The sequence below is a fragment of the Notechis scutatus genome, chromosome 1 (assembly GCF_049901735.1).
Source record: "Notechis scutatus isolate UNSWTSFEM ecotype Mainland chromosome 1, rNotScu1.2, whole genome shotgun sequence".
NCBI lineage: Eukaryota > Metazoa > Chordata > Lepidosauria > Squamata > Elapidae > Notechis > Notechis scutatus.
The window spans coordinates 247,839,795-247,860,280 of record NC_142009.1 but is presented as its reverse complement, the minus strand read 5'-3'; the positions used below and the strand labels follow the sequence as shown (position 1 = coordinate 247,860,280).

The following is a 20,486-nucleotide window of genomic DNA, read 5'->3' as shown; positions in this document are numbered from 1 at the left end:
CATGCATGATGGATGAGTTAAGGGGATTAAAATAAGTATTTGCATTATAATAGGTAAAAATTAGCAAAACACAATTTCATAGTAGGTGGCTTCAGTTCTAATTATTCACCAAGGAAAAAACAGAGGCCTTTCTTTATGAAGAATTATGATTACCCTATCGTTTTCAGCTATAAAATTCCCTATTCTGTTCCTCTACAGATGTGCTGTATTCCAATTCCCATAGCGATATTGGCCAAAAAAAAGTGGCACGGGAGTTCAACGCATCTGGAAAGCAAGATATTTGGAAAGTTTGCTTAACTATTTATTATCTTTCATAATTAGACATTACAAGGATTAAGTAATTATCATACAAATGATAATCTAGAAAATTAACACATTTATTTCAGTTGCACCATAGCTTAAAGAAAATGCTATGAATGTAGTATTTTGAAATGGTGACATTAGACGGGTTTTCCCTCCTGAAGAAAGTGAAATATGTACTGTATATAAGTCCTTTTGTCACATAGCCAAGAACTCAATATCTTCTTGAAGAATAAATTCAATAAAATAGTAAAATAAAATACAAACAGATGAACATATATTCTTTTAGATTAACTCTTTGCTTAAGAATTACAATTAGCATATCATTTTGCACAAGGATAAACCTACAGAAATTATGCTAAGGGGGAAAAAATCACACCATTTTTACATGAAAAGATTTATATAACCTATTTTTTTCTTCAATTGTGTCCAATTTTGAGACTGCCTGTACTAGTCCCTGTATTGCCACCTTCGTAGGGTTGAGGGAGAGCGATGGGCCCAAGGTGTAACATTTTCTCTGTTTTTAGCCTGATGCCTTACCCACTGCACCAAACTGAATTAATAATATCAGACATTATTTACACTAATGCTGCTATCCAATATGCCTGGCTGGGCCTTTAGCTTCCAATGAGACTTATTTATCAATTGAAACACCTACCAGCACATCTTCCTCTGCCCATACAATTAAGATATAAAGTGTTCCTTCTTAAGGGATGTTACATTTATCAGTCCGTGGGCCATGTGTTTAAAACCCCTGGTTTAGAAGACATTTGGGTGCTTTTGCTCTATACAAAGGATTTGGAGAAATGTGCATGACAATACCATTTTTTTAAAAAAATAGGGCATAAAAATTCAGAAGTATTACTGTAGAGAACAAGATAACTTTGATATTTATTCAATTATTTAAATAAGGAAAATGGGATAAATATGGTTGACTGGAGCAGTGGTTGCCAACCGGCGGGCCGCAGCCCACCGGTGGGCCTTGAGAAAATTTTGGTGGCCCGCAGAGAAATCTCACCTCCAGAGCACCTCCCCGCAAAGCAATTAATCCAGGCTGTGCAGAAACACAAGGCTGTGCCATCCACATGGCCCGCAGGAATGATCCCCACCCACTCACTCCTTACCCGGCAAACTTGCCTGCTAAAATTGCTATTTTTCCTTTTTCCAACCATCATCTGTTCTGCTGTGCCAGGAGATTTAGATTAGCTAGGAAGCAGGAAATGGTTGGATTTCTTGCTTTCTAGCTAATCTTTAGATCTTTGGCTCTGCCGAACCTCCCTTAGGACTGAAGGTTTGCTTGCAAGCAAATTCAGCGCAGACTCAAAGCAAGCAAATTTGAGAGACTTGGATAGCCAATGGCAGACAGATCGATCACTGAATGATTCTGTGAGCAACTCAATCTGCCTGCTTTGCCTGATTTTGGGTAAAAATTGCTCTTTTTTATAAAAAAAATTCAATATTTACATACATGGTGTGTTGTGAGTTAATTTTATGAGTTTGCTTGCAAGCAAATTTTATGTGACAGACTGAGCAGCCAATGGCAGATAGATAGTTCTCTGAATGAATCTGTGATTCTGTGAGCAACTCAATCTGCCTGCCTGCTTTGCATGATTTTGGGTAAAAGTTGCTCTTTTTATAAAAAAATCATTATTTATATAAATATTTATAATATTTACATACAAGCCATGCCCAGTCACATGACCACCAAGCCACACCCACAAATTAGGCCATGCCCACAGAACCGATTAGTGGTCCCTGGGATCGAAAATTATGAGTTTGGTGGTCCCTGATGTCCAAAAGGTTGGCGACCCCTGGAATGGCCACCACAAAGAAGAACTCAACCGGAAAAGAATGTGCAGGAGGAAGATAAGAAGAGAAAGTTTTGGTTGACTGGGTCAAACAGCAAAAGCAACAAATAAGGTACTCTGGAATTGAAACTATTAAAAAAAAAACAATAATATTGTTCCCTAAGAAGATTTTTAAGCTGCGAAGGAGAGAGAAAAGGGAAAAGATTTGGTTTTTTTTTTCTCCTTTTCCTATACTGACAGCTAAGAGGAGACTTAAGCATGAAATTGAAAAAAAAATCCACTTTGACATTAATAGGCATTTAATGCTGAAAATAAAAAGTTAAAAGGATAATGAAGATTTCTGGATAATCAAAAGTTTTTGAAAACAGGAGAGAAAAAGAATAAAAGGGCAGGATCTGGAAGGGAGGAGACTGCCTGGAATTAAAAAGAACTTACAGCAAAATATCAACAAGACTTCCAAAAGATACATTTTAACTGAAATATCGCAGCAAAAACCCCAGGAAGAGAAAGTGGAAAAAGAAATAAGAAGAAATAACTCAGGACTATTTGGATTACTTGATGATTTCTGGATTTTTGGTTATTGTATTTGAATGACTAAAATCAATCGGGTGGTTGTTTAAAAGTGTTTAAAATGGCTCCACTTTTAGAAGAACTGAAAATAGAACTTAAAAAGTACAAAGAAGATGCACAAGAAGGGAGAGTTTATTTTGGCTTCGTATTTCAGTTTTTAGAAATGGAGATTTGGAATTATGAGAAACAACAAGAAATGCCCGCAGAACAAGAAGAGTGTGACAAAGAAGAAGCCATCTTTAATGAACAAGTAATCTTAGGTGGGAGAAAAAAAGGAAAGGGGGGAAAGAGAATGGAAAGTTTAAGATTGGGAAAAACAACTCAAAAAAAAAATAGAGTGAAAAATAAGTATAAAATCAACCAGTCATTTTATTGCTTTGGGCTCTGCAATCAAGCTCAACTTGAGTCCCATAGCCATTGACATAACTCATGCTTTAAAGAAGCACTGATGTTATTTCATCTCCAACAAAATGCTGTTTTTGACCATCCTTTTCTATATTCATGAAATGGAGAACTAAACTTTCTAATTATTATTTTTTATTGTATAAATTTTAATTTGAGATCCATTGACACTGTTGCTACAATAATTAAGACACTCTTCCCATTGTCTAGGCCTGTGATGGCAAATCTATGGCATGCGTGCAAGAGGTGGCACGCAGAGCCCTCTCTGTGGGCATGCGAGCCCAGCTCAGCTCCACTGTGCATGTGCTTGAGCTTCCCACCGGCCAGCTGGTCTTCAAGTCTCTGCCGTACATGTGGGGGGGGAGAGCACATGCATGGTGGGTGGGGTAATGCATGGGGATGTGCACAGGGGGCTTGCGCAGGGATATGTGCATGCATGGGATGGAGGCGCATATGTGGGGGATGCATGCACATTGCATTTTGAGGATGCACGTGCACTCGGTGCTGAAAAGGTTAGCCATCCCTGGTCTAGGCAATATAGGAAGATCTGATTCTTTATAACATTCATATCATATTTATAAAACATTTCTTCCACTCATGTTTATAAAACATGATAGTTTATATTATATAAAGGTATTAGAAATATATACATACTTGAATAACAATTGCATTACCCTGTTTCTCCAACAATACGGCCTCCCCCAATAGGAAGTCCCAGCATGTTTTACAGGCATGAAATGAAATTAAGCCCCTCTCCCCAAATTAAGGCCTATATTAAAACATGTGAAATGGGGGGAATGGTGGGGGGGCTTGCTGTTAGGAAGTACTTTTGTTGCACACCCGGATATGGTGCTGCCTGCGTTGACCCCAATACTAAGTGCCTCACCAATGCCGAGGTCAACATCCAAGCTGTCGCCGCCCGCCCGCCCAAAGATGCAAGGGGGGGGGGGGATTAAGTCACCCCCGGAAAGACGGCCTAGCCATTTTTTCGGGGCTCAAAAAAAAAATAAGACCTGGCCTTATTATATGAGAAAAACGGTAGATAGCAATATATAGAATTGTAATCATTTACTGTTAAAATGATATATATTATTTTTCTTTATTGCATTTTTCAATTTTATTAAAAGCATCCTCTATGTGTGTGTTTTCTTTTCTTTTATAATATATGCATTTTTATCATTATGTTTGTTTTTATCCTTTTTCGTCATTTTAAAAACCATAAAAATAAATTTTAAGAGAAAACAAAATTCTCTTTCAAAATTGTTTTTCTTATTGCATAAGCTTTTTTTAATTGCAAACTGATTAAAGTATTAGAATATATTTTAAGCTTATTTCCAGGACTTTCTATTTTAAAAAAAGGCAATTGAATAAAGTCTTCAAATTTCAAGCCATATTCATATTTATAAATAACAAAACCAGTAGTTTATTTTCCAGAGAAAAATCAAGTTGATGATGACACAGATATATTTGCTTGTTAATCTGCTCTAATGTTAAGCCACAGAGGTTAAAATGAAAAAGATGAATTAAAAGCTTGCTTTTTCCCCCCAGCTCTGTAAGAGAATATATATGAAGTTTCAGAATTCTTAAACACCATAGCTTCATTATCTCTTAATGGTTTCATCCAAAGAAAGGGTGAAGTGCTTGTTGAGAACACATTTGCACTACTTTGCATACAATATTATTAGCTGGTCCTCAGTCATGTCTACTTATGAAAAAGGTTGAGAACATCCTAGTTTTTAATGGGAAACAGAAAAATAACCCAGAATCAAATAAAACAAATATCTCCAGAGCATAAATAATTAATACTTTCACAAGTTGGAATTAGAAGTTGAAATACATGCTATATCTATCCACAATTTTAACCAGAATACTGGTAGCCACACCAATTACATAAAATAAAAAATAATAATTTGAATCTGAACTTTATCAATTGCGTCAACTACTTCAGTTTGGACATAATACACTGATTTTGGCTTATTGTTAATTGTTTTTCTCTGTTGTTTTTGAGGAACAGAGGAATTTAAAGTAATAAAGGTTTGTAATCATGCTAGAAATCACACAAAAAGTAGCGCAAAGGGAAGGAAAAAGGTATGGACACACTAAAAATTGATCCATCTGACAAATACAACATTATCCCCAAATCAGGCCAGTATCACTATATCTCAGCAATCCTTCTCCTAAATAACTGTTGTCAGATGTAAGGAAATCATGTAATGCCATTGTGTCACATCTTTTGTCTTATTAAGGAACAATTGGAAGAGACAGTAAGGGACAACTGCTTTCAGGTGCCAAGCCTTCTTTCTTCATAACATTGTATTCTGCCCTAGATCTTTTATTGAAAACAAGCTATTCTGGAAAACACAAAGAGAAGATTTCAAATTACACCTTTGTCAAGATAGATTGCTTTGAACCAATATAAAACCTATTTGATATGGCCTGAACCAACTGAATCTACCACTCTTCAGCCCAAAGGACCCGGAAGCAGGTTTTAGTTGGTATATTTAATTGACTGCAAACCTTGTTTGGCTCAAGTATGACCCATTGTAGTGAAATTATTTTATAATAAAGTATGAAATCAACAATTAAAATTGAAACATGGATTTTTTTGGGGCAGGAGTCAATGTTGACTCCTGATGACTGCCTGGATTAATCCTTTCAGATTACTTGGCAAGATTTTTGGAAGTGATTTCTCACTGCCTTCTTGGGGGTGGGGACAAGTGACTGGCCATCTAGTTGGTCTCATGCCTAATGTGGAAACAGTTTACTCATTTCTAGCCTGGTGCTTTGACCACTACACCAAAAGGGACCGCTTGAATTGAATATAGAAACAATTAAGAAACAACTTATTATGAACATCTACCTTCTATCAATAACAATGAAACAGCAAAAATTAATTTTCAGTTAAAGGCAAAGAATTCCTCAAAAGTACTCTTTTGATAGCCAACACTGAACAAGCTATTGTTTTAATGTTGCATATGTGGAAAAAAGGAAATAAAAAATAGTGTAAGGGAGAAGTGGACATGAGTAAATATTGGCTATTATAAAAATATGTTTTAAAACAGCATGGTCCTTAATATATTTCCAACACTATACTGTCCTACACAATCCTTTTCTATTCAAAAAATGGTGTCCAGTAAATTCTAAATAGTATTTTTGTTGTATAAATCAAGAGTTTAAAAATCATTGACATTCTTGCTATAGAAATTAAGACAGTCTCCTATCATCTAGGCCAGGGGTCTCCAAAGTTGGCAACTTTAAGACTTGTGGACTTTAACTCCCAGAATTCCCAGGAAGTCCGCAAGTCTTTAAAAGTACTAAATTTGAATACCCCATGGTCTAGGCAATATAGGAATGTCTTATTCTTTATTTAACTCACAATTTGCTTATCAAGTTGATTTATTCCCAAGAAATATATATAAAAAATGAACAATAGCAATTTTTTAAAAGTTTATAATTGTTCTAGTGACTCAGAAGGTGAAAAGGCTGCTGGTCCAAACAGTGTTGTTAACAAATGTGGTAACTGTAAATACTGCCATTGGGTTACATCTGATTGACTATGGATGTCAAACTTGATCACATCACATGAATGTATTGTGACGTATCACTTTTTTGCCTTTGCGGAGTGGGTTGGATGTGGCCCGTGACACCAGTTTGACACAGTGATAGACTATATTTATCTCTCAACACAGCATATATTAAAACTTATCTCCCTTATCTATCAATTGATCCAAAGTCAATATCTCCTCTTTCATCCATTTTTTCCATATCACCATCTTTTCCCGATCTTTTTGATATGGGAAAAAGATTGAATCTTTTTTATGAGAAGTTTACATCCCATAGCTTTCTAACTGACAGAAGTGTTTCCAGAGATACTAGAATTATATTGTATTTAGATCCTAATACAATCCATCCAACCAAAGATGCTATATACGTATAATCCAAAATTACCTGAATCAAAAAATTAATACCAGATTATTGGTTTATAATATTTAATACTTAACAATAGGTAAGTTTGAAGATACAGGCTCAGATTCAGAAAATGAATCCTCCCCATTAATTGATAATTGTAAAGATATTCTTGGAATTGAAGAACCCTATGGAAATTTTCTAAACAAACAACTGATTTACTGTAAATATATTCTAGCTATTTGAACAGGAATTCCTCTCAGAATAAAAACTAATCTGGGAATAATATTTATTTTGAAAGCATTCATTTTGCCCAAAGGATGAAATTTAATTACTCCCATTTATCAATATCTGAAGAAGCCACTTTATATATTTTATTTATATTACAAGTTATTGAGTTATAGCTTTCGGTATGCACATATCAAAATATTTGGTATGCATATATCAATGGATTCAGTACATATATGGAATTGATATTCCTTATGTGGATGGGTAACCAAATTTTCACATAGAATAGAACAGAATAGAATAGAATAGTTTATTGGTCAAGTGTGATTGGACACACAAGGAATTTGTCTTGGTGTAAATACTCTCAGTATACGTAAAAGAAAAGATACATTCGTCAAGAGTCGAGAATCATCAGGTACGACATTTATTGGCATCAACTCTGATTTGGCCTAATTAATAGAATATCTTGCTATTTTACTAAAGGCATCTATGATTTGCATCAAGATTGCAACAGAAATGTGAGCTTTACAAATAAATGGAAGAATGACATCTGCAAATAATACCAGTTAATGTTCAACTGAATTATGTATTGCTCCATTAATCTCCCTATGTTGTTTAATAACACAATCCAAAGACTTCCACACAAATATCAAAAAGGAAGGGTGAAAGTGGACATCCTAGTCTAGTTCCTCTAAATAATGGGAAAGTAGCGGAAAACATACCATTAACCTTTACTTTAAATGTGGGTGCCTCATATCATATCTTGATCTATTTTATAAATTTCAAAGCAAATCCAAGCCTGTTTATTATAGCAAACATTTCCTGTCTATATATTTCGTCAAAAGCTTTTTCAGCATCTAGCAATAAAATTACAAATTTGTCTTTATTTTTATTACAGTCTATTAAAACTACAACTAACCTAATATTGACTGTTGCTTGCCCAAGTTTTTTAATCCTGCTTAATCATTCTTAATAACAAACAGTATCACATGCTGTAATCTATTTGCTAGCACTGCTGTTAAAATCTGTGTATCAACATCAATCAGTGAGACTGGATGACAATTAACACATTAAATATGATCTTTATCTAATTTTGATATAATTGCAATATAAGCCTGTTCAAATGCCTCTGACAATATTTCTTTAACAAGTATCTCATTGTACAATTGACTAAGTTTTTGGCACAAAAAAATTTACAAATGTTTTATATCCCTCTATATGAAATCTATCCAATCCTGATATTTTATTCTGGTATTTTGTAAAATTATTTGTTTTGTCTTTACCTCCGATACTGGAGAAAATAAAAGTTGCTATTGTACATCATATAAGTGTAGTAGACCTTTATCCTCATTCAATATATTCCTTGGTTTGCTCGATTCTGAATAGAATTCTAAAAATTGACAATTTATATCTTTTGAAGTTGTATATATTTCATCTCTTCCATGTTTTATATTAGGAATCATTGCCCTATTTTTCTTCTGCTATAAGCAATTAGCCAAAATCTTACCAGGTTTTTCACCACCCTTGCAATAACTCTATTATAAACATATTAGCATAAATTCTGTCTGTTCATTAAGCAAGTTCCAGGTGGCTTGCAAGCAGACTAAGAGATAAATAAGGCAGAGTGCAATCACATGCCAGCAGTCATCACTGCAAAGTAGGGAAGGGTATGTGCGCTGCCCACAAATCACGGTGCAAGCACAGCACAGCCATGCTCTCAGGTGAAGGAGGGTTCCTCTAAGTGTAGCATGAATGAAGGATGGACAGTGTGCTGCTGATGGGCAAGGGACCTATTAGAGCAACTTATTACCTTTCCTGCTGGCTTTCCCATTGACTTTCTTTGTGGAAAACCAGCAGGGAAGATTGCAAACGGTGATCGCATGACATGATAAGCTGCAACTGTTGTACATTCATACCGATTGCCAAGCACCCAGATGGTGATCACATGATTATGGGAATGCTATAATGGCCAAACCTTTGAGGATTGATCTTAAGTTTCCTTTTCAGTGATGTCGCAACTTTGATAGGTCACTGAATGGTTGGTAAGCAAAAAATATCTACACTTTGATTTGTGTCATTTGTCCAAACGTCCTTCTGAAAAAGCCAGTTCATGCACAAATGTCTTTATTAAATTCTGTAGTTTTGTCTCAAGTTTTTGTGCGATTTTCTCATCCTCCTTTTTTATGTTCCATCAATGGCAACCACATAGATAGACCTTCTCCAGAATGAACTGTCCCTAATCTGGCCCTTCAGGTCTTCCAATAGTACACAGACTATTATGGTGGAATCCATTTCCTTGTCATATTCACTCTTTCCTTTCCCTTTCTCAGCATTGTGGACTTCTCCAGACAAGTAGGCCTTCATTTAATGTGTCCAAAATGAGACAATTTAGTCACTTGTGCTTTACATGAAAATGAAAATATTGATTTGTTTTATCCCAGGAGTCATTTTCAACACCAACATTCAAAAACATCAGTATTCTTTCTATCCTAATTTTAAACTTTGAAGAGTAGATCCTGACATCTGATCTCAAAAGCCTTCATTGCTACTGTACCAAGTGCTAGTCTCTAGCATATCTCTTGACTGCTGGTTTCTTTTCTGTTGATAGTTGATCTTAAAAAGCAGCATAACCTACCAAATTACCTAGATGGCACATGTTGAACATAGCATTTTCATCAGGGAGGCTACTCATCATATGTATTACATCTTTCGTCTGTACTTTTTAATAATGTATTTGTATATTTGACTGCTAGGAAACGTCCCTCTTCTGGGACTATAAGTTTTAACTCTGCAAAAATTGAGTCCTTTCTAAGAGCTCCTCTCTCTCTTTCTTAGCTTGATCTTGTAGCCTGACAGCTTCATTCTTAATGACTTAATGAGGCATCCTAATTGTAGTGGGATGCTGCTACCTCACCTCAAAGGCCTTTGCTACCAATCATTGTTTCTTTCTATTCCTCCAAATCAACCATCAAAGCCTTAAAGGAGGAAATATGCTCCTTGGGAGCAAAGAGCTCATTGCTCCAGTCTGAACAGTGTCATATATATGGCACTCAGTCTAATATATTGAATACCACAACATCCCTGATGGCTCTTTGATTGCAGTTATTTGGCAGGATTTATTTGGATGAGAATCAAGTTCCTTTAGAGTATCATAGGGAGATACTTTCTGGCCTCCTTGTTCTGCTGCTGAAATTGCAAAGATTTTTAACTTTTGATGTTGTCTTCCTTGCAGTTTATAAAGGAGTATAAAGAAAGAAGCATAATGTGGAAGTATTTTTCCACCCACCATTTCAATAAGCATCAGGAAATAAATGCTTTAATACAATAATAGAGGCAGTTACACTATTTTCAATCTATTAATCAATCCCTTTTAAGCCTGCAGTTTTTCACTCAATTCAGTTGAAATACATAACCACAAACTAGATGTAATAGAACATTAAAAATCTGACTTAGTCACAAACATTTGTTATCAATAATCTTTGACAATCTGAAAAAAGTCCATTGAAATCCTACCTCTGGTTTTACTATCAAGCTAAGCATTGAGAAATATCAGATTTCTTTATAAAATATCTGCCTAAACCTATCTGTAGTCCCTCCGCAAATTTTACTTCCTTAACTTTGCATGTCAAGTTCATACAATGATGAAGTGAAAAGGCAAGCATATTAAACATGATTTTAATGAAGTTCTACGTCTTTTAAGGCAAACACTAACATTGTTGGTGCTATAGTAACATATCTGCTACAGTTTTAAAGCCTATTAAAATAAATATGTTAAAATTTATAAAATAAAATTGGTGGATAGTGTTATTGTAGTTTTTAAGCATTAATAAGAACTGGTATGAATTACATCTTTGTAGTGATGGATACATCAAAATTTCTAGAACTATCCTTCAGACTTTGTCTTACACATTACATCATCTTCACCATATTACATTAAAGCATCTTAATATTTATTTTATTTTTATTTATTTTATTTACTTGTATCCCATCTTTAATATTTTTACAAATAACTAATGGTGGCAAACATATCCAACACACCTTCCTCCTATTTTCCCTATAACAAAATGCCACTTGCAACTAAAGTTAACTCAGGAAAAAAAAAACTGAGTGTGGACATTTTTATGTGTTCCATGATTTAAACCCTACTCATGCAGCTGTTTAGATAGTTTGTAAATGTTTCATTTAAAATATAATCATTTTCACATTGGTACCCCATTTACTTCCTCTCACCACTATTCCGACTGGATAGAGTCTAATGTAGTCTACACCGTCTGGTCAATTATAGCATGGACGCTGGGGACCAATTAATGCCATCTATAAAAGCCTGAATCATTCTGTCAATTAACTAGAACTAACTATGTCATCAGATATATTACTAGTGAGCAAGTCTATTTGGTTGCAATATGTCTTGGAGGAGTGCAGTATCAAATGAATCACAATTGACTTGGACAACTGCTAGCATAATTTCAGAAGATGAAAAGACAAATGGGGTAGTTATTAGTGGTCCCCTGAGGAATTACGGCCAATTGTAATGTGCTAAGCCTGCACTAGCAGGTGCCCTCAGCACAAATCAGGAAGAGGGTTAAATCAATATTTTCAATTTCTTTGGATCAATTCAGTGTTTGAACAAGATGGAAACTTGTTAGCAATTGGCAGAATGTGTAAATGAAAAGTCAAACTTATTATTTGTTAAAAGGGAACGGGTGCACTGCATCATGCCCTTGGCACAAAATAACGCTTTCATGATCTACTTGCTTGGGTATTCGCTGAGAATCAAGCAGTTCTTAAATTTTAATAGAGTGCAAAAGGTTAGTTGTATACACGTTGACAATTCAAGAGCTTTAAAAATGATTGAAGTGTCAATAGGAATGTTTTTGAGGTGTGACAACAGAACAGTTATTAATGATTAGTGCAACAACCAGAAAGAAAAAGAAATACTTGTCTGCTTTAAAGAAAAAAAAAGAGTCCTACTAGGAACACACAGCATAATAACTTAAATACTTTTTTACAGGGAACGTAATTGAGAAAAGGGAAGTTTTCTTTCTTTACCAGTAAAACTTTATAAGCAAGCCCATGTATCCACATAGTCCTGTTAAACACTGAAGGACTTCACAACTGTAGCTCCTAAGGCTATGAAATCAGGTGATTAATTTTGCTTTAAATTAAAAGTTGACCCCAAGAAAATGAGCATCACATTCTGATAAATGATAACCAATGCAAATTCTGAACAGCTCTATTCAGAAATAATCTCATTAGCAAAGTTTACTTCCTACAAAGTGGGAATACATCAATTTATCTATGATTTCATTAACGTGTCATTTTATTTTGTATTTCATTTCAAAGATTTAGCAAGATCTGATTAGGTATAGGAAAATAAAATTTACTTATTTGTTGCAAATTTAGAATATGATGCGTAATAGAATGAGGTTCCCCCCCCCCAACTACTTTTGGAATCATCTATTTTTCCAAATAGAAAACACAAAATGACAAAAGTAGGAAAAACAAATAAACAAATTTAAGCATTTTTGAGCACTAAAGTGATTCACAAGTGAAGACTTCAGGTGTACCCCAGTGTAACTCAAAGCTGCATTAATTAGAGCCTGTCTTCTCAAGTGCATAACGAATTATTCTCAGTAGATAATATCAATATGTTTCTCTTTTTTAAAGGGAAAACAATGGGTTGGATCTTGAACTGTACAGGATACAATACTGAAAAGCCACTTCTGACTGGGTTGGACTTAAATGGCAATTCATGCTAATTTACCTACCCTGTTGCAGCCCAACTGCCTTCAATGTAAGGCTTAAAATTTTGGGGAAACTTCCCCATAAGTATGATGGACATTACTGATCATCATCCAAGTGAGAGCAACTAGTAGACCTATGTCCATCCTTTAAAGCAGGGTGTCAAACTGGCAACCCATGGGCCGGATGCATCACACGCAGACCACATCCACCCCAGCTCCGCAAAGTGGAAAAACGCCATGATAAATCACATGATGCCACAAATTTGCATTAAAGGAACAATGCTTTACATTCATAGGCAGAGCTCTAGGTCTTACATTTGTCAAAAATGCTGTTTAAAAAAGCCATGAAATTCAAGAAGTTGTAACTCTTCAGTTGTAAAGAAAGCTGAAAATCCACCCTTTTTTTAAAAAAATGTTTTTTAATGGACATGCAAATAAGGCTTAATTCCAATCTTAAAGCTTGTGCAGTCATGGCAAAACATAGTGTTTCTTTAGTTAAACAAATATTCCCCTCAGTAATTTGGACCTGATAATTTTAACCTTTGCCAGGATCAGTCATGTGTCAGGTGCTGAGAAATGACTAAAATTATTAGCATTTCAGCCAGTAAACACAAAACACAGCATGGATACTGCCTCAAGAGTGATTATTCATTGATGTTTCAGAATGTTGGTCATTTCAGAATGTTTCTTCAGGACCATCCAAAGAAGATACAGAGGGACATAGGAAGATGTTCTACGTTAAGTTAGATCACTGTTCCATCTAGCTTACTACTTACTTACTGTTGTCTGAAGAATGCACATGTTTTTCTGGACAGCTGTTTTAAATTTGCATAGAGCAGTTTTGGATGTAGAACAGCTGATTCATACTCAGCACCAAAAATGGATCAATGGCAATTATATAATGGTGATCAACTTTAAATATGATGTTCCAATAGGAAAGAAATGCAGCCAGAAGAGAGCCAGAGAACAAAATGAAAGAGGGAGAGAAAAACTTTGCCTTCCTGTAACTTTCAAAATGTTTTCTGCCTTGCTGCTTGTTAAAGTGCAAGACAGCCACGCATTTCACTAATTAAATAAGTATTTTATCTGCTAGCTCCAAAAAACTACATGATCATGTCCTGGTAGTTTCCTTCAGTATGTGAAAGAAAATATGCCAAAGTGTTTTACAATTACTTTCTTCCAAGGTTTCTCTTTCTTTTTTTAAAACTTCTTAAGAGTCTTGGTTATTTTGGAGATCTCCCATCAAAATACAGATCAGACTATTTAGCTTTCTTAAGAACCAAACCCCACCACGTTTTACTACTTCCTCTGGATTTTTAAAGATTAATGAAACACAAGTTCAACCTTGTTAAAAATCACGTTTAAAACTTTGATTCCCTGATAACCTTACTGGGAAAAAATACTTCCCTTATTAAATAAGGCTTACCACATTTTTGGAGATAAAAATGTTTGGAACATTTCATCCTCAACTATTTTTATATTTGCATTTTGAGCTGAAGTGGACCTCTGAATAACATCGGTGTTATAATTTTCCTTCTTTCCTCCTTTGGATCCAATAATACAGATTCTCTTAACCTTTAAAACTATCTGTTTATCAGGCTCATGTTTTTTGCACTAAGGTTCAATAAAAAGAAAACCAACAGGGCAAAATGTCAAATTCGAAACTAGCCCACGCATTGACTAAGAAAAATCAATGGCTTGTGCCTCCTACTTTGGGTAGACATACCCAATTTTTATCCTAGAAAAGCACACAGTATTCTATTCCTAAGCCAAATAGTTAATTGACTCAATTATCTACTGTATAAGAAGCTATCAAACAAAGGCACAGAGAATAATATGAACATACAGCTCTTTAACAGCATCACAAGAGTTTACTGTTCTAACAATGGTACTGATCAAGGAACAATTGGAACAACTGTTTTTCCCAGTTACCACATCATAGGAAGAATGCATAATTAAATTGAGAACTGCCTGTCCAGTCATAAAATGGATCTTTTGTAGGATGATAACTTGGCTTATGTTAGGCTCTAATATAACGATTTAATGAAATACAAATATATTTTATTTTTTATAACTGCCAAATGAACAATTCCACTTTGCACAGTCCAATTCAGATATAGTAAAAAAACCAAAAACCCGGCATCAGCAAGTCCTACATAAAAATAAGTATATTTAGGACTAGTACTTTAACTTTTAAAACAATTTGCATGATACATAAAGATTATTTCAAAACAGAACAATGGAGAGGGGCTTGCAACTGAGAATATTACAATAATGTTCAAAAAAGTAATCAGTTGTTTTGCACAGATAAGGAATAAGAAACTCTGGAAATCAATAAAGGATTATAGGTGGTACAACTTTGTAAAGAAAAGTGTAATTGAACTTTAAGTTTCTCTGAATGATGTTAGTGAAGAACTTTGATAAAGACTTTTTAAAAGTTCATGTACATAAATTATCATTTAGAGCACTCTTATCTACATATTTGTAGTCAAACTAGAAGACTGCTTGGACAAGACTGCCCTTCATAGAACTTACAGTATTTCAGCTGTTTTTCAAAAAGCCTTCCCCCCCCCCCCCATATGGATGATAGTTTTAAGCTAATTACAACATATTTTCCTGTATTTCTCAATTTCTTTGTAAGATATTCCTAAAATGCACCTCCTCCTTGATTGCGTGCTTGATTTCATCTTGCCAAGCCATGTTGTCATTTTTCTTGCTCTTCTCTGACACTGATCATTAACCATCCTGGCAGCCTCTTGGTAACTTCTTTTTTAATCTATCACACATGTAGTCAATTTGCATGACACATACACAGTTAAATACCATTGAGTCCGGTCCAACTCCAGGTGATTGCAGGAACAAACAGACTCATCTTACTGATCACCAGTGACAATGTAGAATTGTTTTCATTCTATGGAACTTTTTGATCTTATCTATCCACTTTTGCCAATATAGTTCACATTCAGTATTCCATAAAATATATATACTGTAAGTATAATTTTTTCAGGGTATAAATTTCAAGTACCATATTTTTTTGCACTATAAGATGCTCTAGAGCATAAGATACACCTAGCTTTTGGGGAGGAAAACAAGAAAAAAACATCTGTCTCTGCCTCCCAGCAATTTGTCTCCTTGCAGCAAACAGCCTGGTCAGCTTCAGCACAGCCTGATTTCTGATAGCGGTTGGATCGCCTCCCGGAATACTGCCGATCAGCTGTTCCAGGCTGCAGGGATTGTCGCTGCTGCCGCCTATCATTGTCTCTGCACGCCCCATTTTTGGCCTCCGCATATCCCATTTTCAGCCTGTTCCAGGCAGCAGGGATCGCTGCAGCCCATTGCCACTGAAAGGGAGGGGGGGAGCTTTGGCAACATTTGTTCTATAAGACACACAGACATTTCCACCCACATTTTGGAGGGGGGGGAGTGCGTCTTATAGTGCAAAAAATAAGGTAAATGTCCCAAAGGTGGTTTTTCAGGAGGCAACTGGACTTTCTTGGTTTTTTGTTTTTTTTTTGAAGATGTTTTGCTTCTCATCCAAGAAGCTTTTTCAGCTTCAAAAAAAGAAAAGAAAAGAAAAAACACCTTTGGGACAACCATAACTGAGAATCTCTCAGACTTTTAGCTATACAATTTGGGATGTACATCCTTTGAATGGTGTGGAGTAGAAACGGATTTCCAGAGGAAAAAAATTGCAGACTACAGGAACCAGGAGCACTACTCAGGTGACCCTGAGGACACAGATAAACCTCCAAGTGATTCAAAAAGGGATGCAAATTACCAGCTGTCTGCAAGGAATATAAATCCTTCCATTCCCCACTATCCTGTCAGAGCTGAAGAAGCTTTTTAGATGAGAAGTGAAATGTCTTCAAAAGAAAAAAAACAAGAAAGTCCAGTTGCCTCCTGAAAAACTACCTTTGGGACAACCATGACCTGGATGACTGAGAATCTCTACAGACTTTTTCAAGTAAATGCATAGTAAAAAAATATATCTAGAAATCAAGCAACCAGCAAAAAAACAAAAGCTGAATAGGTTTATAGGTTTGCATTGTTGAGAATTATTTACATGCCTCTTTGCCAGCGAAGTGTATACTGTTGCTTCCTAGCAATTACTAATTGCCTGACATACACAACAGCTATACAAGAATACTGGATTTTTTTTCCTATCAAGCAATATAATTATGAACGCTTCCTTTTTTTGCTTTATAGAAATATTAATAAAGAAAGTGTATAAGCTCAACAGCAGTGACCTCAAACACAAAGCAGCTATCAACAGCTTAGAATAAACCAACATGTTTTAAACAATGTCACTCAGAGATATGATTAATTCAAGATCTTCTGTAAGAATAAAAATGAAAGACACTCAAATAAGTAGCAAGTGGTCAAACCATATTTAAATGAGTAATATTTAAGGCATGTTTGTGTGTATGGGTATGCAATGATAACACAACTAACACTGAACTGCCAGTCATATTTAATATTTTTGGCTGACTGATTTCCAGAGACTGAATGTGGATGCAAGTCTAATAATTCACAAGACACAGAGATGTTCGCCTTCTGGCCTCTTTTCAACATGTCTTACTTTGAAGTTTGTGTGATTCATTTAAACTGGAAATCAATGTTTCTATGTAAGATTTCTATGAGGATCCCCCTCAGGGAAGGTATATACACCATGGAGAGAAAGTAACTCAAGGAAATTTAATTAGAAGACTTAAATGTACAGCATGTATACTTAGCTAATCGGATCAATTGCAGCCCACTAGCAAAGCATATTCTAATTATCAAGACAGATGAAATTTTGCCACCTCTCAGCAGTTGTGCAAACCATCTTCAGGAAAATAAGATACGACAGGCAAAGATCTCTCATACTCGACACAACATTGAGTTTTTGTGCTTGCATTTTGTAGAAAATCCCCTGTGGTTGTTTGATTTGTTAAAGGTGGTTTTATCACGTCTTTCAGTCGTAAATCAATGTACAATTTTGATGCGCCAGATCCTTTGCAAAAACAGAGCTTTTCAGCTTGACAGATCTGCAGGTTTTTTTATTATTCTAAGTGTTTATCGTGTGTTGCAGAATACAATCACAGATCATGAATTGGTGCCTGCTTTTTTTATGAAAGTGGTTTAGAAGAGATAAAAGTATATAATGTATACACTCACAAACAAGCCTGTACACTACATCAAAACCTTCATAATCCAAGACAAAATACTATTTAAGATACAAAAATCAGAAATTTCATTGACTAATATTAGCTCTCCTTTCCTTTATGTCATTATATTCAACAGAGGGAAACTAGAGTTACCCAAGTGTTGCCTTCCTTACTTGGGAGAAAGGGGAAAATAGCAAAGATATACCAACATGGTACTCAAGTATTCTATCAGGTCTGTTGCTAAACACCTTAATCTGCTGGCAGAAACTAATACTGTATAATTGAACCCAAGATTATTTTTACAACTTCTCCTTATGAAAAACAGCCTGAGGAAGAAGTTCTAAATTTCTTCCCACAGCATATCTCAAAAACGGGTACCTTAGTGAGTTGTTATGAGAAGGGGAGGGTAGCCTGTTTGAAACCAAGAAGTTGCTGAATGCTTGACAGAAGTGACTTGGAGGACACTTGTCGCTGAGATTGGTGAGAGTTTAATATTCAGTTGTAAAAAGGAGCTGCTGCCGAGAAGAATTATGAGACAATGAGAGATGTTTGCTGGGAGGGAGAGAATAGGTCTGGCAAGAGCATCTCAGTTATGGTGGCTCAAGGGAGATATGATAGAAAAGGAGAAGGCCGTTTCAATGTTTGGCATAGATTTTGCCTTCCAGGCCTCAAGAATCAGCCCCAATGCATGGTCACTTGGACCCTCAGCAAATCTGGTCTCTTGCTGCTGTTGCTGCTGCTTAACACCAGATCAGCTTGGAATAAGGCTCCTCAATCCAATCTTCTAAGGGAGGAGAGGTCTGATTTGGCATGCATAACTGAGATGAGTCTATCTCAGAAATCTGCTCACCTGGATTTCATGGTGGGGATGAGTCCATCTCAGAAATGGGCCCATCTGGATTCCACAGAGAGGCTATGGTCATCTAGGAGACTGCTGGAGACGCTCCTCTATAGATAACCATTAGTGAAATTTTACTTCCACGTGTTTACTTGAGGAATCAGGTACAAGTGCTGTTGCTGTATTGGTTTGATAGGTCTGAAGGGCTTGATGAGCTTAGAAACAGGTATGAGCTTCTGCACAAATGCATCCTCCTGGTCTTGTAAATGTTGACATTCAGGATGCTTTGTGTTTTCAGCTATGGAAGCACTGTAAAAGTCCTACACTCAATTAGAGAAAAGAACATGCACAGAGCACACATATGTCATTAAGTTTAGCAAACCTTCAGTGATACATTATTTCCAAAGCTTCTTATGCTGGGTTTACTTTGATTTGGTTGGCTCCTTCAACTTGGGTTTTGTTTGGTTTGTTTTGAAAATTTGAAATAATCTGCTCAGTTTTAGGAATTCATCATTATACTCTGTTGTGATCTATTTGTTGGTAGAAAATTCAGTGTCCAGTAAACAATGCGAAACACAAAACCGTCATACCTTATCTGTTTGACTTGATAAGCTAAGTCCTCAACTTTTGTGCAACATTAACACAATCCAGAATGCATTTTGCTAGGTTGGTATGTTTGAACTTGCTGATTCGTCAAGTGCAATTTTTTAAAAATTATTTTGCTGTGCAAAAATATGTGGAAGACTCATGATTCTTCCTTTATTTGATATGCTACTAATTTGCAAGTGCTGGCAGTTAGAAAAGGACTTTAAAAAAAAAAAAACAAATCTTTTTCAGGGTGTGATCTGTCTCCTGGGCAGTTTGCTCTTTTTTTCATGAATGTTCTTGTTCTATTAGGTAGAAAGTGGATATTTTTTTTGCACCAGATTGACAAAATTCTTTGTAGGTGAACTTTTTAATACTGGAGTGAAGGGCATCAATCTATATTTTTCTTTGCAAGGTTAGGCTTAGTGTACATAGATGAAGCACAGCTTTATTTTAAAGCAGTTTTCTATGGAAATCTTAGTGGTGCTAATGGTGATTGCAATTCATCTTATGCTCTCCTGCCTTTTAGTGCTTCATTTGAAAGGAATGTGTGGGAGATTAAGATCTTTTTTCTTTAAAGAGAAAGACAATAATGCATTTCACATTCCTTTCATTTAGCATGCCCTGGGGACCATGAAAAAGGGATACACTAGACTAGTACTTGAATTCAAAGGAGGTACCATGAGGTAAAGATGAGCAAATGCTTCCAATAATGGGAATGATTTTTCTCTGTCAATTTTTCTGCAACTTGGCTTGCTGTAGCAGTCAGTATGAATTGCTACTGTCTCTATTTTTTTTTATCCTGAGACGAAGAGAAGAGAGTGAATTCAAAATAACATATTCACTATTTGTACATCTCCCTAGACATTATACAACTAAATCTCGAGTTCCAAATCATCAGGAACAAAAATATCCAATTTAAAAAAAATGATGCAGCAGGGAACAAATGCAACTGTCA

At 35.5% G+C, this 20,486-nt stretch overlaps 1 protein-coding gene across 8 annotated transcripts in view; it reads right to left on the bottom strand.

Annotated features, from left to right (window-relative positions):
* TEAD1 (TEA domain transcription factor 1) overlaps positions 1 to 20,486 on the bottom strand; it is a 229,511-nt gene that overhangs the window by 75,171 nt on the left and 133,854 nt on the right. The window lies entirely within an intron of this gene.